Source organism: Orcinus orca, chromosome 4, assembly GCF_937001465.1.
Source record: "Orcinus orca chromosome 4, mOrcOrc1.1, whole genome shotgun sequence".
NCBI lineage: Eukaryota > Metazoa > Chordata > Mammalia > Artiodactyla > Delphinidae > Orcinus > Orcinus orca.
In genome coordinates, this window is record NC_064562.1 from 18875520 (window position 1) to 18900504 (window position 24985).

Sequence of the window (24985 nt, forward strand, 5' to 3'; positions counted from 1 at the left end):
CAGTCCTTACTTTCTCTCAAAAAGTAATTTTCTAAATTGTCAACCATGGCCAGTAGGAAGATAAACATAGGAGAATTCATTAACAACGTAGCAGTTACATTCAATCTGGATGGAGAAATTCTCCCATTAATTTTTCCTGGAAGTAGAATACCTATTGGATTTGACAAAGTGCTAAGTTTCTGGAATGCTCCACCAAAGTGTGGCCCAGCATAGGTGGTATATTCAGTGGGGGTCTCTGCAGAGGGCAGGAGGACAAGGCAGGATGTTAACAGCATGGGTTGTTCCCAAAGGAGATTCAAGGGGCAAGATGAAACTAACGACTGAAAGATGAATCATAAAATGAGAAGCTGGGAGGTCTGGAGGAAGAGCAGGGGGTGTGGCATATGACAACACCTGGCCAGTGATTTGGGACAGGGTTGTGAGAGGCCAGTGCTGAAGTGTCGTTAGCTGTTTGTTTTGGAGGCAGGACTCACTGTGGAGAAGAGAAGAGGACAGACCTCACTGCAGGACGACTAAGACCAAGCTGACTCTTCCCAGCCCATCACGTCCTCTTTTGGGAGACACCAAACCCAGCCACGATTTCCCAATACACAAAACTACACTGAGTCCTGTCTTTCCAGCCCCACGTCCCACCACTCCCTAACTCCTTTCTCCATGCTCCAGTCACAAGGATTTCCCTGAACATATCGTGTTGTTTCACACTACTGTCTTTGAGCATTACATTAGACTTCAGGTTAAACTGCTGTAACAAAGAGAGAAAAAAATAGAGGACACTAAATTAAGTTTTTCTCCCTATGAATGGCAGCGCTGCTCCCATTTAAGGAACCAGGTTCCTAACATCCTGTTATATCATCATCTCCTGGGGTACTGCCGTCATCCACAGAGTTGAAGTGGGCTTTACCTTCATGTCTGGCAAAGAGAGAGTCCAGGAAAAGTAACTTTCTCTCTAAAGAGATGGCTCAGAAGTTACACACGTAACTTTTGCTCACTCTCTATTGACCTGAACCTAGTTACATAGTTATTTCTAGCTGCAAGGGAGTCTGGAAAGTATACCCTCTACCTGGTGGCCCTGTGCTCTACCCAAACATATCACATTCTTTCATGGAAGGGGGACTAAATGGAGGATGTCACCAGAACTTGGGCGACAGGTCAAAGGGGACCCACTGGCCCCCAAATTGCATACAGTTGGAGCACTAAAATATTAAGGACAATAATAAACTATTTTAAAATGGGAATGCATCAGACCATATCAATGATTTGAAAACGTACATAAATAAATAGGGGAGACGGGAGGGTTCTTGTTAATGGTACCCATCTGCCACCAGTCTGCCATTTTCTCAGGAATGGACTTTGCTCACCTTGATCACATCCCTGAACCTCCCTTTCTGCCCTTTTTTGACTTAGTTAAAATTAAACTTTCCCTACTCCCCAACCCCAGCATTTTGTTATCTCCCCTCTGTTATAATTATCTGTGTACAACTTAGACTGTGAGCTGAAGAAATCAGCAATAAATTACCAAAATCACTCCCAAAATAGAACAATTTTTATAGAGTCTATAAAACTCAGTTATTGCAGTCTTCACTTGGTCACCCTTCCAAACAGTATTGTTGTTGAAGGAAAATGGTTTCCAATCCTCATCATACTCTTTCATATACTCTCAAAGTGAAATATCTTCTGTGACCAGGAAACGGTCTCTCAGGCAGTGACTATACTATTCCTCTTAGTTGTTGTCTCTTGCAGCAAGTTGTGTCCCCCTCTCCACGGTCCTACAATAGGACCTGCTCAACTTTACAGACCAGACATCACTGTAATCATAAGCTGCTCTCATCCGTATCAAAATAAAACTTATGCATTGACCAAAATCTAACAGCTCATTTGTGAAAAGTTTGTGCTGCAGAGAGCTGAGGTCTTTTGATGAAAGAGCACGGAAGTAGGCACTCACTGAGTATTAACTGAATGAATGATTCATTCATTGAACAAATGAACAAATAAGTGAAAGAACAAAGTTGGTCAATATTTGATCTAAAAGCTAGTTATAAAAAACTTTAATTTGAAAAGATACATGCACCCCAATGTTCACAGCAGCACTATTTACAATAGCCAAGACATGGAAGCAACCTAAGTGTCTATCAACAGAGGAATGAATAAAGAAGATGTGGTGTATATATATATATATATATATATATATATATATATATATATACACACACATACACATATACATACATACACACACACACATATACACACAATGGAATATTACTCAGCCATAAAGAAGAATGAAATAATACCATCTGCAGCAACATGGATGGACCTAGAGATTATCATACTATGTGAAGTAAGCCAGACAGAGGAAAACATATATCGTATGATATCACTTACATGTGGAATCTAAAAAAAAAACATGATACAAATGAACTTATTTACAAAACAGAAACAGACTCACAGACATAGAAAACAAAGTTATGGTTACCAAAGGGGAAAGGTGGGGAGGGCAGATAAATTAGGAATTTGGGATTAACAGGTACACACTACTATTTATAAAATAAACAAGGACCTACTTTATAACACAGGGAACTATATTCAATATCTTGTAATAACCTATGATGGAAAAGAATCTGAAAAAGAATATATATATATATACTTATAACTGAATCACTTTGCTGTACACCTGAAACTAACACAACATTGTAAATAAACTACACTTTAATTTTAGAAAAAGTTAGTTACAAAGAGTCTGGTTCTTTCAGTTGTCTTTTTTTTTTTTTTTTTTTTTTTTTTTTTTTTTTTTTTGCGGTACGCGGGCCTCTCACTGTTGTGGCCTCTCCCGTTGCGGAGCACAGGCTCCGGACGCGCAGGCTCAGCGGCCATGGCTCACGGGCCCAGCCGCTCCGCGGCATGTGGGATCTTCCCGGACCGGGGTACGAACCCGTGTCCCCTGCATCGGCAGGCGGACTCTCAACCACTGCGCCACCAGGGAAGCCCCTTTCAGTTGTCTTAATCATCAAATGGCATTTGCAGGTCACGTGAAAGCAATTGTATTGCCTAGAATCTGATCTTGATGAAGGGGTGGTACCAAGTTTCATGATTTCTAGAAGTCTTGGAAATTAAAAGGAATAAAGTCTGTTGGACTGCTGGTGTAGAGGGTGGTCTAGGTAGAATTTGCTTCTTCAGGTTTGCAGGACAGTCCTGCTATGGCTTTCCCCCAACCCTTTTGATACAGTCCTTATTTAAGGTGGAGCAATGACAGCAGAACACACAGCCCTCCTGTCACTTCAGAACCCACCCAGGGCTCCTGCATGTGGTGGGCGACCCTGGTAGCCATCAGAATTATAGGCTGGCAGCTCTACCCAAAACAGGCTTGCTTGAGCCTGAAGGTTTAGGACAAGATAAGTAAGAAAAATGATCTAACATCAAGGATTTATATTTAAAGACAAAACAACCCACCAGCTACATCTTGGGATCAATAAACATTCAGCCCTGTCTCCATTAATATCCAACAGACTCCATGAAAAGCATTGGTTCCGGTAATGACATAGCTCAGGCGCTGTAAGACCCCAAATCATCCTAGATCCAACCATGTTCAGAGTCCTATACTTCCCAAACATTGGAATATGAGCTTATAGAGTCTAAATCAAAATTTCACTTTTACTCTATCCCCTGAGTTTCCTGAGTTCATTTTATTAATGAAACCTGTTTCTTCCCAAACAAAATAGGGTCTGGAACCTGCCAACGTCCTAAATCCCTAAAATCTAGAGAAATTCCAAGGTACAGTCCCTTATCAAACCAGATGTTTGGTGTGTTTTCTCCTAAGAATAACAAGAAACATCCTAAAACAGGAGTTTAAGTTTTTTACGACCACCCTAAAAACTAATCACAACCTTTGAATAACTACAAAAGTATCAACTGAATTATAAGAATTTATGTCACACTTTTAACAGGGGGAGAAAATGCCTTTGCAGACTAATACTGGGGAGACTGTCACATAAATAGAAGCACAATAAAGTTTAATGAAAGTGAAGGGAAAGGTTGTTGACAAGAAGGCCAAATATTCTTGTACAGGCAGACCTCGAAGACATTGCAGCTTCAGTTCCAGACCAGCACGATAAAGCAAATATTGCAATAAAGTGAGTCACACAAATTTTGGGGCTTCCCAGTGCATACAAAAGTTATGTTTACACTATACTTCAGTCTATTAAGTGTGCAACAGCATACATCTAAAAAAACAATGTATATTCCTTAATTTAAAAATACTTCATTGCTAAAAAAATGTCAATCATCGGAATATTCAGTGAGTTGTAGTAGTAACATCAAAGATCACTGATCACAGATCACCATAACAAATATAATAATAATTTAAAAGTTTGAAATGTTGCCAAAATGTGACAGAGACACGAAGTGAGCAAACGCTATTGGAGAAATGGCACCAATAGACTTACTCGATATACGGTTGCCATAAACCTTCAGTTTGTAAAAAACACAATATCTGCGAAGCACAGTAAAACAAAGCACAATAAAATGAGGTCCGCCTGTAATGAGATTTCCAAACAGATAAAATACTATGTCCTATTACAGGATACTATAGCTGATGTCTGACGTAGGGCCCAAATGGGATTCAAACACATCTAATGTAACTGTTGAGTAGTAGGCAGTCCTTAGAGTTAATAATTTACATAAGAAGACCGAGAGTCTGTCATACAGAGTGAAGTAAGTCAGAAAGAGAAAAACAAATACCATATGCTAACACATATATATGGAATCTAAAAAAAAAAAGGTTCTGAAGAACCTAGGGACAGGACAGGAATAAAGACGCAGACGTAGAGAATGGACTTGAAGACACAGGGAGGGAGGAAGGGTAAGCTGGGATGAAGTGAGACAGTGGCACTGACATATACACACTACCAAATGTAAAACAGATAGCTAGTGGGAAGCAGCCGCATAGCACAGGGAGACCAGCTTGGTGCTTTGTGACCACCTAAAGGGGTGGGATAGGGAGGGTGGGAGGATATGCAAGAGGGAGGAGATATGGGGATATATATATATATACAGCTGATTCATTTTGTTATAAAGCAGAAACGAACACACCACTGTAAAGCAATTATACTCCGATAAAGATGTTAAAAAAATTGACATAAGAAGAACTGTCTGTGGCTGAAGGAGTGAAGAGGGGCTGGGGCACACGTGCCTGGGAGTGCATGATGTCAGTGCCCCAAACAGCTGGTCAGACATGAGACTCAGAAGACACCATTTAGTGAAATGGACATACTACAAGGAGAAAGCAAAGTGTATGTGAAACATGCTGGGCTGCAAACCTGGCCTCTAATCTATCTTTGCCTCGGTGTCATTTCTCCAGGATTCCTTTTCCTCACGTGCCATGTATTTGGCTTGGGCTAGATGATGTCTGTGGACCTTCCAGTTACAGTGTTCTCCGACTCTAAGGAGAACCGTGACCAAAAAGTTAATAAAATAAAATAAGATGGTATGGTATAGCAAGTATCGAAGTCAGTAAAGAAATGGCAGGCAGAAAGGCATGGAAAAGAAATGGCTAGGAATGTCTCCTTTATCAAATGGAAGAAGGATCTGAAATCCACTTCTTTGGACACAGACAGAGGGCAGCAATAGCAGCGGAGTCATAGATTTCTGTCGTGTCTACAAATCCCAACAAATTCTTGTTTCCATGGGAATGAGGAAACAAGGCTGCTTCCTAACAGATTGGTGGTTTTAAAATCCCATCTCTTCTGAAACTTTCCTTCCATCTGTTTCTGCTGTGCTGCACTCTGCTTTGGTAGCATGAAAATGGAAAGACAAGTTGCACCTGAAAGAAAAAGAAATTGTCCCCTCCTACTCTTCCAGTACATTCTATTCAAAAGATGGGCAATGGGGAAAAATGAAACCAAATAAAATGATACTGAAAATTCTGAATGTTATTTTTTTATACTCCATATGAGTTCACAAATCTGTTATAATTGTCAATCAAATCCTTAACATTTTTATCTCCTTAAATCTCTTCTCACTCCCTATATTTTAGTACTATTTTGTGAATTCTCCTACCATGCTCTTGCCCTTGAGATTTTCTCAATACCCTTTTACCTACAAAAAAAGAAATATATAGCACAGTGATGAAAGGAATGGTATGGACAGACAATGAGGGAAAAAGATGGTCCAAAAATACCCCAGCAATACTAAATTCTTATCTGCAGTTGTCTCTTGCTAATGACAGTCGGGTGGAAATGGAAGGTGGTAGAGAGAAAGCAAAACACACTTTCTTCACCCTTTGCTCAGCTACTATGTGTGTCACTTATTATGAGACCCAATTCTTTCAAGGAAAATACAGAGTGGAGAGTCTGCTCTCTGCCATTCCTAGATTATTTTGCTCTAAGATGACTGACGTGCCCTAAAAGTAAGTAGATGTGGAAGAAGATGATTAGTGTAACTTACTGGTGAATTATTTGAAGAATTAAATGAAGATAATAGCACTAATTAAGGGTAATGTTGTATATTGATTGCACTAATGAGCCAATCCTTCATGCCTTCTTATATCCATGCTCTTGGTAGTGCCCTATACACACTGACTTTCTGTCACATAACTTGCTTTGGTCAGTTGGGTTGTAGCAATGTTGATTCAAGTAAGGGCTTTGAAAAAATCCTCTCATGTTTCCACCTCCTCTCTTGTTCTCTGTCATCATCATGAGAACTAGTCTGCTGGTGGATGAAACTCATGTGGTAAACCCAACCATGGTCTATCATGATAGCTGAGGCCATCATAGATTAGATGACAGGCAGATGATCCCCATACATGTGAGTGAGCCCAGATGAGCCCAGCCCTGATCAAAAGAGATACCAGACAACCCATAGACTTGTGAGAAACAACTATTGTTTTAAGCCACGATAGGTGTGTAGGGTGATTTGTTACATAGCAATAGCTAACTGATACAGATAACAATAATAATTTTTTGAGTATTCACAATATGCCAGGGACTCTTTCATGCTTCTTTCAAAAATCATTTGATCCTTATAACAAACATAATAGTACTATTACAAGCTCAATTTTTTAGTTCAGCATATTGAGTCTGAAATATAAATCTTCAAAATAATTTTTCACATACCTTTAAGCATCACAGATATCCTGTGCCACAGATAAGGAAGATACTATTTTCTCCACTGAGATCTGTGAGACAAACGGACACATTAAAAGTGAGCACTGTGTTCACTCCTGCTTTCTGCCTAGAGATACTTTCCAAACCAAACTGCAAAACGATGAAGACCAAGAGGAGAGACGTGACATTGCTGAGCTTAGGAAGCAGAGATGAGAGTGCAGGGCTGCCAACGTGGCTGGACTCTGCCAGGCAAGGTACCAAAGAGGAGAGAGCTGCCCAGAAGGGGGTCCATGGAAGTCTACATGGGCATTCACCTAGGTTCTTAATTGTACATGGGCAGTGAGAGACATCTTGAGGCCCAGCAGAGAGTGGGCTTAAGAGCTGAACAGGGTTACCAGGGGTTGTATAGTCCTGGAAGACATTGGAGTTCTATTTCAGCCAGAATGAAGACACCCACACTAGCACCTTGGGCATTTCAATGAGACCCCAGAAAGGTCACACTTTAGGAATAATGACCATGCACTAGGAAAAGGGTCACACCTTAGGAATAAGAAAAATATCAAAATAGATCCTAACAAAGCCTAAAATCAAGCTTGAAAGGATTTAGAAACAATCTTCCAGTAAATCACCTACCTACCAGAACAAAACTCCATCCTTTCAACAAGAAATCGTAATTTAAACTGCCTACAGAATAACGTTCACAATGTTCAGCATACAATATAAAAATTTTAGACACGCATAAAAGCAAGAAAATATGATCCACAATCAAAAGAAAGGAATCTCAAGAAGACCCAGATGTTGGACTTATCAGAGGAGTATTTTAAAACTATTATTAATATATTTAAGAATAAGCGAAGAGATATACATAATAAGTAAATAGATGGGAGTCTCAGCAGAGAATTGCAACTACAAAAAAGGTAACAAATGAAAATTCCAGAACTTAAAAATAAAACATCTGAAATGAAAATTCAAAGATGTGTTTGACAGAAGATGTTACAGAAGAAAAGGCCAATAACCCTGAAGACAAATCAATAGAAATTGTCCCAACTGAATAACAGAGAGGAAGAAAATTTTAAATAATGAAGAACAACTCAGACACATCAGGTAGTCCAACATACATGTGATTCAAGTCTCAAATGAAGAGGAGAAAGGATACAGTAGAAAATATTAGAAGAACTAATGGCCAAACATTTCCCACATTTTGTAAAAAAATACCAACCTACAGATCAAAGAAACTCAGAAGACCATTAGTTGAATAAATACAAAAAAAAAAACCAAAACACACACATTTAAGCACACTATAGTTAAACTCGTTGAAAATTAAAGATAATATCTTCAAGTCAGCTAGAAAAAATTCTTAAATGATGTTACAGAGGAACTATAAGAATGATATCTGACTTCTCATCAAAAACAATGGAGGCCAAAATACAACAGAATGACATCTTTAAGAAAAGGGAATCCTTGTACACTGTTGGTGGGAATGTAAATTGGTGCAGCCACTGTAGAAAACAGTATGGAGATTCCCCAAAAAGCTAAAAATATAATAGAACTACCATATGATCCTGCAATTCCACTCCTGGGTATACATCCAAAGAAAACTAAACACTAATTTGAAAAGATACATGCACCCCAATGTTCATAGAGGCATTATTTACAGCCAAGAAATGGAATCAACCTAAGTGTCCATCAACAGATGAATGGATGTGGTATATACATACACACACACAATAGAATATTACTCATCCATAAAAAAGAATGAAATTTTGCCATTTGCAACAACATGGATGGACTTGGAGGGTATTATGCTAAGGGAAATAAGTCAGACAGAGAAAGACAAACACTGTATGATATCGCTTATATGTGGACTCTAAAAAATACAACAAACTAATGAGTATAATGAAAAAGAAACAGACTCAGAGATATAGAGAACAAACTAGTAGTTACAAGTGGGGAGAGGGAAAGGGGGGCAAATAGGAGTAGGGGATTAAGAGACACAAACTACTATGTATAAAATAAATAAGCTACAAGGATATATTGTACAGCACAGGAATATAGCCAATATTATAACTATAAATGGAGTGCAATCTTTACACATGGTGAATCACTATGTTATACACCTAAAACTTATATAATATTGTACATCAACTATACCTCAATAAAACAATTTTTAAGGGGATGGGGGTGGGCAAAATGGGTGAAAGCAGTCAAAAGGTATAAACTTCCACAAATAAGATTAAATAAGTCCTGGAGATGTAATATACAACATGATGACTATAGTTAACAACACTATATTTTATATTTGAAAGTTGCTAAGACAGTAGATCTTAAAAGTTCTCATCACAAGAGAAAAAAATTGTAACTATTGATATATGTGGTGATGGATATCAGCTAAATTTATTGTGGTGATCATTTCACAATATGTACATATACCAAATCATTATGTTGTATACCTGAAACTAATATAATTTTATATGTCAGGTATATCTCAATTAAAAAAACATATTTTGATGTATGAAGCACATCAAAAAAGAAGTGGGAAGATATTTCAAATATTAGAAAATGAAAGTCAAAACGAAAAAGACATCTTTAGCGCTAAAAGGGGGAAAAAATCAATCTTGAAATATATACACAGTTAAAATACACTCCAAAAATGAAGGGGAAATACACATTGTCAAGTATATGAAAACTAGAAGAAGTCATCACCAGCAAACCTCTACAAGAAATGCTAGACAGAGGGAATTCTTCAGGCTGAACAGAAATGATAACAGATGAAAACTCAGATCTGCAGGAAGTAATGAGGAGCACCAGAAATGTAAATATGTTGGTATATATGAAAGGCTATCATTTTCCCTTTTATTAATTATGTTAAAAGATAAATGACTCTTCAAAAAGATTATTTTTACCATTTACAATTTGTGGAGATATAAAATATTGTATATGACAACAATAACACAAAGTACAAGGGTATAAACATTTCAGAAGCCTCAATTTCTGGTGTCTAACATTTACTTTAATTAAATGCCTCCTTTTTTTTTTTTTTTTTTTTGCCATACGCAGGCCTCTAACTATTGTGGCCTCTCCCGTTGCGGAGCACAGGCTCCGGACGCACAGGCTCAGCCGCCATGGCCCACGGGCCCAGCCGCTCCGCGGCATGCGGGATCCTCCCGAACCCGGGCATGAACCCACGTCCCCTGCATCGGCAGGCGGACTCTCAACCACTGCGCCACCAGGCAAGCCCTAAATTCCTTCTTATCATGCCTAAAGTTTGCTACTTGCTATCTCAGTAGCCAACCAGAGGAACAACAGAAATAGGAGACATGGTCTTTGACATCAAGGATCATACAAGGAGTTGAGAAAGCAAAATATACAACAGTGAAATACCTTAGCAATAATTACAAAGCAGTGACTGGAAGATACAAGAAGAGACAAAATGCCTAAGTTTTCCTAGGGTTCCTGACACAAAGGAGTGATAGAACTCACTCCTAGCCCATCTGGAGAAGTTTTGTGAAATAGGAGGGGGAAACCACGTTTCTCCTCATCGTTGGACAAGGATGTGTGAGCTTGAATTTCAGCCCCACCAGCCCTCAGTGGGCAATGAAACTGCACAGGCAACCACAGTGGCTCTGATCTCAGCAGATACAGAAATAATTAGGAAAGACTTCCAGGGTCCTGAGCTCTGCTTCATGAATATGGACTGTCCTCATCTCCAAAGGAAAGAAAATAAATTCCACATTAATTTTCAGAAAGAGCTTCAAAGGATCTCAAGCCTGGTATATTTTTGGAAGTTCACATCCAGCTTGATTAAACTTTGCTCTGTCTTTCTGTTGCTAACAATCTTATGGAAATGTCTTACATTTCATCTTTAAACTTCTTTGTTTTAGGAGAAATTGTGAAGACAAGTGTTCAAATGACAGAAAATATAAAAGTTTGTACTTGTTAATTTGTATTGAATTTAAGTAGCCCAAAGAATATTTTGCTAAGCAGTGACTCTCAGGAATGATCTTTTTTTAAAAAATAATATTTATTTATTTTATTTTTTAACTGCATCAGGTCTTAGTTGCGGCATGCAGGCTCTTCATCGCGGCGCACGGGCTTCTCTCTAGTTGTGGCACGTGGGCTCCAGAGCACATGGGCTCCAGAGCACGTGGGCTTGGGCTCTGTAGTTTTGGTGCATGGGCTCTGTAGTTGTGGCATGCAGGCTCCAGAGCACATGGGCTCTGTAGTTGTGGCGTAGGGGCTCCAGGGTACGTGGGCTCTGTAGTTTGCAGCACGCAGTCTCTCTAGTTGAGGTGTGCGGGCTCAGTAGCTGCGGTGCTCGGGCTTAGTTGCCCCGCAGCATGTGGGATCTTATTTTCCTGACCAGGGATTGAACCCGAGTCCCCTGAATTGGAAGGCAGATTCTTAACCACTGGACCACCAGGGAAGTCCCAGGAGTGATCTTTAAAGGAGTCTTTTTCCCACCTTTCCTATTGAACACACTCATATATGCATATACACATAGTCCATCTGTGCTAGTACAAATATTAAAATTTGGCAGTAGGATCTTTCTCTTAGTAAGTCACCGGTTGCCAAATTGGGAGTTAACAGCTCCTGTCATTTAAAATTGTCATTAGTTTTTTTTAAAAGAGTGTAGAAATTTTAATTTTTAAGCTATGGGGAAATGATATTGTTTGTTATCTTAAAGAAAGTAAATAAAAATTGTAAATCATTATTCTTTTTTCTTTAATCTTTGTTTTTGGCCTCACTGGGTGGCTTGCGGGATCTTAGTTCCCAGACCAGGGATTGAACCTGGGCCCACAGCTGTGAAAGAGCCAGCCCTAGCCACTGGACCGCCAGGGAAGTCCCTGTAAATCTTTATTCTAATTGTGCCCTCAAAATTCACAAGGTTGTTAATTATAAAACTGTTTATGTTCACTATAGTGTTGTGTTTCAAAGACATAAAAAAGAAAACTTTCAAATTCACAGTCCAGTCACTTAGAAATAAACAATGCTAATGTTTTTGCTTTCCTTCTGGTCTATCTTTCCTGCATGAAGAGGCATGCCCAGACAATATCATGAAAAGTTATTTTTAATAAATTTTAGATTATATTGAATTAAAAGTTTTGAATCCTTTCTTTCAGTTAACCTATTATTAAAGATCTTTCAAACACCTTATTTTAGACATCTGCCATAATTATTTGTCAGTCATCGTGGTAGCCAGCCTCCAAGATGACCCCCAATGATTATGGCCTCCTGGTATGCATGACCTTGTGTGGTACTGCCCCACATTGAATAGAGGTGACCTGCGTAACCAACTCAGAAGTAATAGTTTGACTTCCAAAACTCTGTCATAAAAAATATTGCAGGGCTTCCCTGGTGGCGCACTGGTTGAGAGTCCGCCTGCCGAAGCAGGGGACACGGGTTCGTGCCCCGGTCCGGGAGGATCCCACATACCACGGAGAGGCTGGGCCCGTGATCCATGGCCGCTGAGCCTGCGCGTCCGGAGCCTGTGCTCCGCAACGGGAGAGGCCACAACAGTGAGAGGCCCGCGTACTGCAAAAAATATATATATATATTGCAGTTTTCATCCTTTTTGGTTTACTCAGTATAGGAGAAGCAGGCTGACGTGTCATGAGGAGTCCAGCATCCCTGTAGAGAGGTCCAGGTGGTGAGGAATTGAGGTCTCCTACCAATAACCATCACCAATTTGCCAGGTATTTGAGTTCATCACCATGGAAGTAGATCCTCCCACTCAGGTTCTCAGATGACTGCAGCCCTAGCTGACACCTTGACCGCAACCTCATGAGAGACTCTGAGACAGAATCACCAAGCTAATCTGCTCCTGGGTTCCTGACCCATAGAACTGTGTGAGTTAATAGATATTTATTGTTTTAAATATTTAAATGTTGGAATGACTTGTTGCACACAGATAAATAATAATGATTTGGGGACCGGAAGTGGGGCACTACTGTAACAAAAACCTAAAATGTGGAGGTGACTTTGTGACAGGAAAGACTGAGAAGTAAAAGCATAAGGTACATGGAAGAAACTTAGCAGAAGCCTGGTGACCTTCAAGGACGCTATTGGTAAGGACTTGGAGAAAAATCTGGAAAATATTATTGGGAACTAGAAGATAAGAGATCCTTGTTAGGGACTTCCCTGGTGGTACAGTGGTTAAGACTCCGTGCTTCCATTGCAGGGGCACAGGTTCAATCCCTAGTCAGGGAACTAAGATCACGCGTGCCGCGCGACACAGCCAAGAAAAAAAATTTAAAAGATGGATCCTTGTTAGATACGATAGAAAATTAAACACCACTGTCACATGCAAAAATATGGGGGGAAAAAAGAAAATATGTTTAATGAACTAAGTGATCTAGCTAAGGAGATTTCCAGGTAGAGTGTTGAAAGTGCTGCTTGGTTTCTTCTTTTAGCAAAATGTGAGAGGAGAGATAAGCTGAAGGAAGAACTATTGAATTGAATAAAAAGGAGTCAAGACTCTCTGCTTCTGAAATTTTCCAGATGACAGAAGATGCTAAAATTGTAAAATAGCTTCCAGGCAAAGATAAATCCGGGGCTCTTCCAAGAAAACATGGTCTAAAGATGAAGTTGAGGTTGTGACTGTAAAATCCCATTTAATGATTAAGGAAAATCTAGGGGAGTGCTTCAGAGAATTCTAAGGCTTCTGAGAAGCTTACAGGCAATGTTCCTCAGCAGTTTCAACAAAAGCCCAAGGTAGAAAAGGGCTTGTCTTGAAGAGATTTATGGTGTGGTTTTTGTCTAATGGAATAAACGCTACCTACTACCCTATTGCAGATGACCTACAAAGTTGTGTTTTTTTTTTTTAATTAATATTGGCAGAAACATTATCAGGTTGGACTGAATGGACAGAAACCATACAAAGTGAAAAGAGACCTTCAGACTCCCAAACTTCGAGAGGCAGGAAGCAGGCTGAGACTATCTCTTAGCTGCAAATCATAGGTTACCTTTAATGGAACAGGAAGGAAGAATGAGAGGGTGGAACCAAGGGCTCAGAGGGCAGAACCAGGAGCCATGGAGAATCATTCCCAGGAAAGAGTAGACCTGAGTCCTAATTAAGGAACTTTCAATATTTGCCTGGGTGAATATTCGGATTTCTGTGAAGCAGTACCCTCTGCGTGCCTCCTGTTCTCCCCGTTTTGAATGGGAATATCTACAGCAGTACTGTAAGGTCCCACCAGTATATATCAGGTGTGGGAGGGGGGCGGATAACTTGTCTCTGTAATTCATGGGTCTTCAGGGCGACAGGAAGTCCATTTGAACTGTACTTGGAACCACATACTGAAGAAACTGTACCCAAAGAGCTTCATCTGCCCCTGGACCTGATTTAGCTGGTGAGGCTCTGGACTTGGAACTGATGCTGAAACAGAATGAAACTTTTGAGGAACTTGTGAAAGGGTGATTGTATTTTGCAAGAGTAAAGGATACGAATCATTGGAGGCCAGAGCACAGACTCTGACTGTGGTAACCACCCTCTCCAATGATCCCCAGTAATTCTTGCCTCCTGGTTTTCATGTCCCTATTGAGGTCCCTAACACACTGAATAGAACCGATCTGTGAAATGCAACAGTATATTAGAAAATAACAGAGTGTGACTTCCAAAAAGAGACATTGCAGTTTCTACTTTGCTCTCTCTTGGATCACTCGCTGGAGGAGAAGCCAGCTGCCATGTCACGAGAGAACAACTCCAGTCCTACGCAGAGGTCCACGTGGGGAGGAACTGAGACCTCCAGCCAACAACCAGCACTGCCTCAGCAAGCATGTGTGTGAGCCACCTGTGAAGCAGAACCTCCAGCCCCAATCAAGCTTTCAGATGACCACAGCCCTGGCCAACAACTTGACTGAAACCTCATGATATGTCTTGGGGCAGAACCATCCAGCTAAGATGTTCCTGGGTTCCTTATCCACAGAAATTGTGTGAGATAATAAACATTTATTGTTTTAAGCCACTAAGTTTTGGGGTAATTTGTTATTACTAGTAGATAAATAATTCAGCCTTATCTTATCATGTGGATATACCATAATTCAGTGTTGAACATTTAGATTTCTTCTAATTTTTCATCATTACAGAACAATGCTACTATGAAAAACCTGATAAACAGTAAATTGTCTGAATCTCTAAGTGTGACTCGACTAAATCCTTGGAAGTGAAATTACTAGATATGAACAATGTAGGTTTACAGCTGCATTATACAAGAGTATTTGTTTTACTGCAGCCTCTAGTTATGCTTTTAAAAACCACAGGACAAGGATATCCATTATCAGTATTATAATTTAACACTGTACTGGAATAAACACACATAGGAAAGAAAATGAAATTAAAAGCATGAAAGTTAGAGACGAAAAACTTAAACCTCCACTATTTTCATTTGATATGATGAGTATTTGGAAAACACAAGAGAAACTATTGAAAACCTATTATAAATGATAAGAGAACCCAATAAGGTAACAAGAGACCAAAGAACTTCATCGCTACCCTAGATGCATTCAAGACGCTTTGAACAGAGGTCTGACCAATTGTGTTTATTGGCAGAGGTAGGAGGAAAAAGAGCTGCCTACTGCATTCATCTCATTCAACAAACAAGTTACACAAATACATACAATAATGTCAGCTGTATAACACTTGAGTATCACATGTACACCTCACAAATGTGCACACGGTGCACTTATAATCCCTAATTATCGGAAGGGGTAATTGTTGCTGATTTTGAAACTACAACTAGCAAGAGGGAAATAAGGGAGCGCATGGTGACTGAAGAGGTTCAACCTGAATTACCTCATTCCTTACCTCAATCCCTGAAGTTTCTCCTACTCCATCAATCTTCTCTGAGACTGACAGACCAGGTCTTCGGCATTTAGCATCTCGCTTCCTGAGTCATGGCTTAGTCACTCTCCCACTCCTGGCAAGCTCTTCCCTGTGCGAGTTTCTGTTAAGCTCCTATCCTGAAGGGTATGTTCAAGCCCAGAAGCCTAACCAGACTGATGCTGCTAGCTGTCAACTCGCCCTGGCTACAGGCCTCAGGAACAGGGGGATCTTGATGCTGAACCACAAGCTAGATTCTGCCCTTGCGATTCACCCTTCTTTACCAGATCAACTAGCAAGGGCCAGAGTTAATCAGGATGTTGTTGCCTCCGCTCACTCTATCACACGTTCCCTGAAGAAGACAGCAAGGATTATCTTTTTTGGATAAAAATAAGGAAGGGAATAAGGAGGGAGAAAGGGCCCGTCGCGTGAACGGCAAATCTCTGGACCACGAGGACTGAACGAGATCTCACTTGGCACTTTGGGCTCCACCCGCAGGCTCAGAGCCCTGGCAGGAATGTTTTATACGCATGTGGCCTTCCTGCCAAGTCTGACAAATATTCCTAAGGCTAAAGTGTGTTAAAACACAGGAAGAGATCGTGGGTTCATTCCTGCAGAAAGACCTCAGAGAGCTGAGTGCACCAGGCGCTATGAGGAGACTCCAGATCTCCCCTTCCCTGTCCCCTGCCCTGCAGGATGGGGTTCGGGCACGAGCAAAGAGGAGGGGTCTGTACGTGGCTTTTCAGCACCCACAGAGAGAAGCCGCTCTCCACAGGCCAGGAGGCAAGTTGCCACAAACCCAGATGAGCCTCTTGCAGCAATGCGTGCTCTCTTCCCAAAGTGAACCACAGAGGTCCTACCCTCCAGTTTCAGCAAGTGAAGGCGGGGCTTCTGAGAATCTCTCATTCACAGCTTGGAGAACTTGCATGGCTGAAGCGCATGCTGTATTCACTCACATGAAACTGCAAACTAGGCCTATAGAGAACAGGGCAATTGATTTCTAAACGCGTAGGAAGAGAGAAAATATACGAAAGTCATCCTCAGCATTCCCGCATCTAGGAAGCCATTAAAATAGTCACATCCTGGAGTCTCCAGAGTGTGAGTTTCCATCAGGTTTCACCACACCTTTCGGCCTCTTTATTTACCCCATGAGATATTAAAGAATTCACAAAACAGATTTACAATTAATTTTATTTCAAATGAATATATAGCAGATCGCATTTGGTGAGTCAGAGAGGAAATCTGAAATAAAATAAAAATAGAATGTGGTGATCTAAAAAATAGTGCAACTCATAGCTCTCCAGACAAAACTGGCATCTTAAATGGACACAGAGCAGAACAGTGCATCACTGTCCTTTTTGAACGTCATAGATGTTTGTAATTCTTCGTTTGGGGTTTTAACCTCGATTCATATTAAATTTCAAAAGCACAGTCTCAGTTCACGATCCAGTTTCATTTACCTTCTCCTACGTGCTTGGCACTGAGCTAGGCACTAGTGAGACAGAGGAGAATCACACACATCTGCCCAGAAAGAGTCGAGAAGTTGACATTCTTGCTCTTTTGCTCTCCAAAAGAAATAATGCACCAAGTTAGTGCAGCAAACATTTTAGAGAGCTGACTGTAAGGTCCTGTGCGAGGCCCCAAGAAACCCCCAAATAATGCCAGGCCACAAGTGGCTTTCTAAAGCCACAGTACATATTGACTCTGTAACACAGAATGTTCATCTGGGTAGATTTATTTCCCTAATTATGTTTTGTTTGTGCTAATATTAAAATGAGCCTGTATTCCCTGATCATCTTCAGAGGAAGAAGTGCTTTAGAAGCATGCTGGGCAACAAGATAAAAAAGGATTGAAGATGCCCAAGCCAAGAAACATGGCTCCTCTGTCCCGCTCTCTTCTCCTTCCTCTCCATGCCTTGTTTTCTTTCTTCCTTCCTTCCTTCCTTTCTTTCCTTTTTTTTTTTGGAGGAATTATATGTGACTCCTTCGGAATATGAAAAATGTTTATAGTCATCTTCATAAAGTCATGGGAGGAAAAAGAAAACATTTTAATTTATTGAGCCCCTGCTAAGGGCTAGATATTGTACTGTTTCATAAGTTATCTCTTTTAATCCTCCCTAGAGCCCTGTGAAGAAGGCATTGTTATCATCAGTTTAGAGACGAGGACATTGAAGTACGAAAGTATTTACATAACTAATAAAAGATTGAACCAGAATTTGAATACGGTCCACCAACGTTAAGACCTATTTCTTTCTATTGTCCAGTTCACGCTAACCTTTTTTTTTTTTTTAAGATTTTTTTGATGTGGACCATTCAAAAGTCTTTACTGAATTTGTAACAATACGGCTTCTTTTTTATGTTTTGGTTTTTCGGCCACGAGGCATGTGGGATCTTAGCTCCCCAACCAGGGATCAAACCCACACCCCCTGCATTGGAAGGCCAAGTCTTAACCACTGGACTGCCAGGGAAGTCTCCATTCTAATCTTTAATATCCCAATTTACCAACAGCCCAATAGAGAAATGGGCAAAGGAGAGGACCAACAGTTTGCAGAAAAGGGCCTTAAACATATATTTTTTTAGATGTTCGATTATACTCGTAATAAGAGGAATGCAAATTACAGCTTCACCCACCACCATAGCAAAGCTAAAGAACACCTGGTATCACACTGTAGTGGTGAGTATGGGGGAAACAGCTTGCCCTTACATTGCTGGTGAGAGTAAAGACTGACATAACTGCTCTGAAGGGCACTTGGGTAAAATTCCTATCAAATTCCTCTTCTGTGACTTCTTCCTCAGGTATACTTGCATTTGCAAGAAATGAGATATTCACAAGATTATTCACGGCAACATTGTCTATAATAGCAACAGATTGAAACTACCTGATGTTCATTAGTGGGAGACATAAATTATGTTCATCCGTACAAAGAATTATTTACAACCATAAAAATGAGGGGGCTTCCCTGGTGGCGCAGTGGTTGAGAGTCCGCCTGCCGATGCAGGGGACACGGGTTCGTGCCCCGATCCGGGAAGAGCCCACATGCCGCAGAGCGGCTGGGCCCATGAGCCATGGCCGCTGAGCCTGCGCATCCAGAGCCTGTGCTCCGCAACGGGAGAGGCCACAACAGTGAGAGGCCCGCGTACCGCAAAAAAAAAAAAAAGAGAGAGAATTATTGTGGATATAATTTGCTAAGTGAAAAAAGGAAATGAGAACAGCAAGTGCTATGTGCTTCAATTTGTGTGAAGGGGGAACTATATACAAGTTTTGGTATATAACTAGACTATTAAGAAATTAGTAGCACTGGTGGCCTCCAGACAGGCATGGGGTGGGTGAGACTGGGGAGGACAGGAGAATTATTGCTATACACCCTTTGTGTCATTTGAATTTTGAACCATGTTAATACAAAACCTATTTTTTTAAGTAAAACTTATTTTTTTAAGTATATTTTAAGTACAAAGCTAAAAAGCACACCAATTAATTGCCTTTCATATTTAACTACTGCATAATAGAAGAGGGCAATGATACTTTACTGGGTTAAACCTGAAAGTTGTACAAACTGAAACACAATCACCACCAGCTTGCTTTCTCTTTGGCCATTCCTGTTGTTGGAATTACTTCTTCCTTAAATTGTTGTTTAGGCCTATGACTTAAACTCTTTAGTTGTCTTCCTTCTCCTTATAACTATAATATAACAATGATGAGAACAATTTATGGAAGGACTGCTATTTGTAAAACTCTTGAGTTTAGAGCTGTGGTTATATTGTTTAATCTTCCTGATAATCTTATACAGTGGGACTATCAACCTCATTTAAAAAAACGGAACTATAGTTGATTCACAATATTATGTTAGTTTCAGGCATCCAACCCCATTTTTAAAATAAATAAATAAATTTATTTAATTTTTGGCTGCGTTCGGTCTTCGTTGCTGCTCACGGGCTTTCTCTAGTTGCGGCGAGCGGGGGCTACTCTAAGTTGAGGTGCACGGGCTTCTCATTGCGGTGGCTTCTCTTGTTGTGGAGCACGGGCTCTAGGCCTGCAGGCTTCAGTAGTTGTGGCTCGCGGGCTCTAGAGCACAGGCTCAGTAGTTGTGGCGCACGGGCTTTAGTTGCTCTGCGGCATGTGGGATCTTCCTGGACCAGGGCTTGAACCTGTGTCACCTGCATTAGCAGGCGGATTCTTAACCACAGTGCCACCAGGGAAGCCTGAACCCCATTTTAAAGGTGAGAAAATAGAAACTTAGACAAATTAGTATTTTCTATTTTAATTGATTTCTAGATACTATGGAGCAACTGTTTTCTAATGTGTATGGCTTTGAGAAGAGAAATTTAAAAAAAGAAAAGGCCTTTGAAAGTCCATCATGCCACCCAGAAAACGAAGATGCTGACACACAATTTATTGCACAGAGATTACTCTATTTACTCCACAGAGACACTTCTCACATTCAGGTGCTATTCAGAAAAAAATAGCCCATGTGTTATATAAGAGATTCTAATATTTTAAAGGAAGAAAATTCCTGTATAGCGATGGTACCTCCTCTTTCCATTCCTTTCCATTTCTCAGCTGCAGTGCGTACAAAGCAAATGCTCTGTTTTGACACAAGAGAACCAATTTTTTTTTTTTTTCTCACCAGACAATGATAAAAATCACATAGTCTCTCCCTTCACCAGCCCTTGGCACTAGCCTCAAGCATCTTCTCACAAGTTAGGATAGAGTCCAGGATAAAAGCCTGACATACTAAAAGGTATATCAGAAACTCTCCACTAAAATATACTTGATATTTTATTATTGAAGTAAAGACAACAAAATAAACCATTCAGCCTTGGGCTTTTCCCCCGTCACCGTGTAGGAGGCTTGAACTGATGTTATGGTGCTTACAAAAAACGCTTACAAGAAGGACCTTTGATTCCCTTTGCCCCAGCTGACATCCTAATCAGCCTGTGTTCTCCAGCCCCCTCTCTCTCAGCCATGAAGGGAGTCACAGCTCACTAAGGAGCTCCCAAGAGAAGGGGCACTGTTTCTCGTTCCAAAATGAAGGAGGCTGAAAGCAGTGTTCCCATAAAGTTGCCATTTGGGCTCTTAGTGGATTTTCATTGCACTGTGAGGACAGCACCTGAATTCTGACTTCTTGATGATAAAATCTCCTTGTTGATCTTGGTGAGCTGGAGTGACTGAACTGTTACTCCAAGGGCAGAAGATGGCATGTGGGCACAAGATAAGGACATCATGAAAATCATTTTATCTCTCCTTTGGCTTCTGGTGGATACGGACTTTGTTTATTGCTTCCACATGATTCAATACAGTGGGACCTATTATATTTGTCCCCTATTTATGGCAAGGAATTGTCCTAGGCACTGAGGACACAGGCAAATACAAAACTAAGACCTGCCCTCTAGGAGTTTGATATTCTACTGGAGGATACAAAAAATACACAAGTCAGGTTATTGATGTATGACACGACAGACAAAAAAACAACTGAATAAGGAAGTGGAAACCAACAAGGGGTGTGTTTTCATTAGGGTGGCAAGGGATGGAGTCTGAGGAGTGGCCACTTCCGAAGAGAACTGCATGAAGTCTGTGGCTCCCCCAGGAGAAGGGTCCAGTACAGAGGGAACAGCAAGGCCAAGGCCCTGAGATGGAAGTGGGTTTCACAGGAATAGTGGAGGCCTGTACAAGAAAGGAAGGAAGCAAAGGGGAGAGTAGAAGAAAAAGGGGTCAGAAAAATTGCGGAGATCCTTGAAGGGCCTCGTGGGTCATAAGGACTTTGGACACTGGGAAGCCATTGACAAGTTTTGAGCAGGTGAGCTCCATGATCTGATTTACATTTTAAAACGACATCTTTGGTGGCCAAAATACCAAAATGCCTATTGTATTTATAGACTAAAAACTGCGTGTAAAGCCTTTTCTGTTAATCCTACTCTTAAAGATGATATTCTATGTGACCAGAGAAATCTTCCTTTGAAACAACAGAGTTCACTTTGGTGGTTACTTTTTCTGAACAGCACAGGTGAAATAATTATCACTGGGTAACAAAGAACCACTGTATGTACCCACGTGTAATTCTAGAAGTGGACCTCCCTCTCCTTCATTTAGTTATAATATCCACTAGACCAAGGTTATTTTTCTTTAATATAAACAAAAGTACATTTGAATAAAATTTTAATAAGTTGTAAAAAAAATATTCTATGTGACCAAATATTTGGACTCATTCTGGACTTAGGCATTTCAATGTTCTTGGTTTTTTAATTTAACTCTTTTCACAGCCATGTTGAGAGTAAAAATAAATAATTTCTGTCTGTCTTCCATTTCAAGTATTTCTGGATAAGGGATTCAAAAAACTAAAACTGTTTTTGTTTATAACATAAAATATGGAATTGATCTTTCCAGGGTCAGAGATGATTAATGTTTTTACTTTTATACATTATTTTCTTAAACTAGTTCACATATAAACATTTTTATATCTTTGTAAGCAAATATGCTTTCACAGCATACCTTGTGTATGTGTAAAGATAAGTATTTAATTCTCACTGTTCACTTTTAACTGACAAAGAAAAAAAGTGAAAATGACAGAAACTGTGGTAGAACCTTACTTGCTGTTCTGGTCCTGGTTGTACCCGCCTTTGGCCAGTCCCATAGCTATTCAAGAAATCTTCCCAACAGAGTACAACAGGCTGAGAATCTGAAATCATTTCTGATATTCCCTACTAGATATTGATTGTTATATCAAGTAGTAAGTGGTAAAACTTTTAATTGACAATTAGTATAACTGTGGGTAGATTCTGATTTTGTTTTTAATTCTGTAGATTGTGTTTAAACAATTCAAAAGTATGTTCCTGATTTTGAGATACTAAGTGATATTGCACAGTTGTCACTTTATTGAATGTGTACAACACTCCCATGAAGTTTGTAAGTGTACCTTTGTATAGCTTCAGCTGCTAAAATTAAAATTGATCTGTTATGACACACACAATAAAGACATTTTTGGAATCTATCATTATCTCAAAATAAACAGTTTAAAAAATGCTATCACTGGCTGTTGGGTGGAGAATAGACCACAGGGGATGTAGGCAGACTCTTAGATGGCCCCCAATGACCCCCACCTTCAGTGTTCCTGCCCTTCTATAATGCCTCCCCTTGAGGACAGTCTGCTATCATGGACTCATGTGTAATGAATAGAATGACAGAAGTAATGGCATGACACTTCTGAGACTAGGCTACAAAAAGACTGTGGCTTCCATCTTGAGCATTCTCTCTTGCTTCCTCTCTCCCTCTCCATCTCTTAGATCACTCATCCTGGAGGAAGCCAGCTGCCATACTAACGAGCCACCTTATGGAGGGGTCCACACGAGGTGACAAGGAACAGAGGCCCACAGTCCAAAGCCCATGAGGAGCTGAAGCCTGTGACAGACATGTGAGTGATCCTGGAATTAGATCCTTCTGCCCCAGTCTTATGTTGCCGTAACGGCAGCCCTGACCCACAGGTGGGCTGCAACTTCACGAGAGACTTTGAGCCAGAGGCACCCAGCTCAGTGGCAATTCCGTTTCACAGAAACGGTGTAACAATGTATGATTATTGGTTTTGCCATTATGTTTTGGGATAATTTGTTACACAGCAATTGATAACTCATACAGGGGAAATAAGAGTAGAAGCAGAAAGACCAATTAAAGGCCATTGCTGTAATCAAGAGACAACTTAGAATAGGGTAGTAATGGTAGAAGTGGTGAGAAGTGGGCCTGGGCAGGACAAAGGAGATAAGAAAAGCAACACGTGCTCTCTGTGACCTGGAGAAAGAAAGTGGAAAACTATGGCCCTGATTTCCACTCAGTGGAGAATAACCAGCAAGTCCCACAGTGGAGCTGCATGTTGGCATGACAGAGAGAATAACTCCGGAAGGATTTTGGCTCCTATGGGAAGGCATGGGGACAAGAAGTCTGAGGACATGGCCTGACCTGAGCCTTGTCTAGCACCCTGTAGCAAGACTGAGAAGCTGATTCCAGGAGCTGGGAAAGGGAAAGGGACAGGATCTGGCATCAGCCTGAATTTACAAACCAAAGATGATTGCAACGAGTCCAGAACACCTCTGTTTGGTTGAAGTAATCAGAGAAACTCACCTGAATAAATATGTCAGTCCAAGTCCTATGATTAAAAATTGTAAAAAGCCATATTCTTTTTTTTTTTTTTTTTTTTTGCGGTACGCGGGCCTCTCACTGTTGTGGCCTCTCCCGTTGCGGAGCACAGGCTCCAGACGTGCAAGCTCAGCGGCCATGGCTCACGGGCCCAGCCCCTCCGCGGCATGTGGGATCCTCCCGGACCGGGGCACGAACCCGTGTCCCCTGCGTCAGCAGGTGGACTCTCAACCACTGCGCCACCAGGGAAGCCCAAAAGCCATATTCTTAAGTGCTCCTCTATCAGGGCAGATCACCAGGTCCTGCACCTCCGGGACAAAGAGGCAGGCTGTTACCAGCCATGCAGACATTGGCCCTGGAGGCAGTTATCCTAATGGTTAAGACTATGGGTCTTGGGGCTTCCCTGGTGGTGCAGTGGTTAAGAATCCGCCTACCAATTCAGGGGACATGGGTTCGATCCCTGGTCTGGGGCGATCCCACATGCCGAGAAGCAGCTAAGTCCGTGCACCACAACTACTGAGCCTGCACTCTAGAGCCCATGAGCCACAACTACTGAGCCCACGTGCCACAACTACTGAAGCCCGCACACCGCAACGAAGAGTAGCCTCCGCTCGCCGCAACTAAAGAAAGCCTGCGTGCAGCGGCAAAGACCCAACGCAGCCAAAAATAAATAATAAAATTAGAAGTGTTTTTAAAAAGCTTCATATCTATTAAAAAAAAAAGACCATGGGTTTTGATGTGAGGAAGGCTGAGGTGGAATTCCAGCTCCTCTCTTGCCGTGTGACCTCAGCAAACATTTAAATTCCTACAAGCTTCTGCTTTCTTGACTGCAAAATAAGGATACTAAAGGCACTTACCCCTATTACCTTTAGTACAACAATGAATGGTTGGAAGGATTGGATAAGATAGAGTATGTATTTTTCTTAGCACAGTGCCTGGCACATAGTAA

General features: G+C 40.8%; 1 long non-coding RNA gene and 1 pseudogene across 2 annotated transcripts in view; one reads left to right on the forward strand and one right to left on the reverse strand.

Annotated features, from left to right (window-relative positions):
- The window catches only part of LOC101283124 (macrophage migration inhibitory factor-like), a 481812-nt pseudogene that overhangs the window by 214369 nt on the left and 242458 nt on the right, over positions 1-24985 (forward strand).
- LOC117195801 (uncharacterized) overlaps positions 20674-24985 on the reverse strand; it is a 33009-nt gene continuing 28697 nt past the window's right edge. For both annotated transcript variants that reach the window (XR_007477053.1, XR_004475616.2), the window contains one exon: positions 20674-21576. This is a non-coding gene — a long non-coding RNA (uncharacterized LOC117195801). The remainder of the gene's footprint in view (positions 21577-24985) is intronic.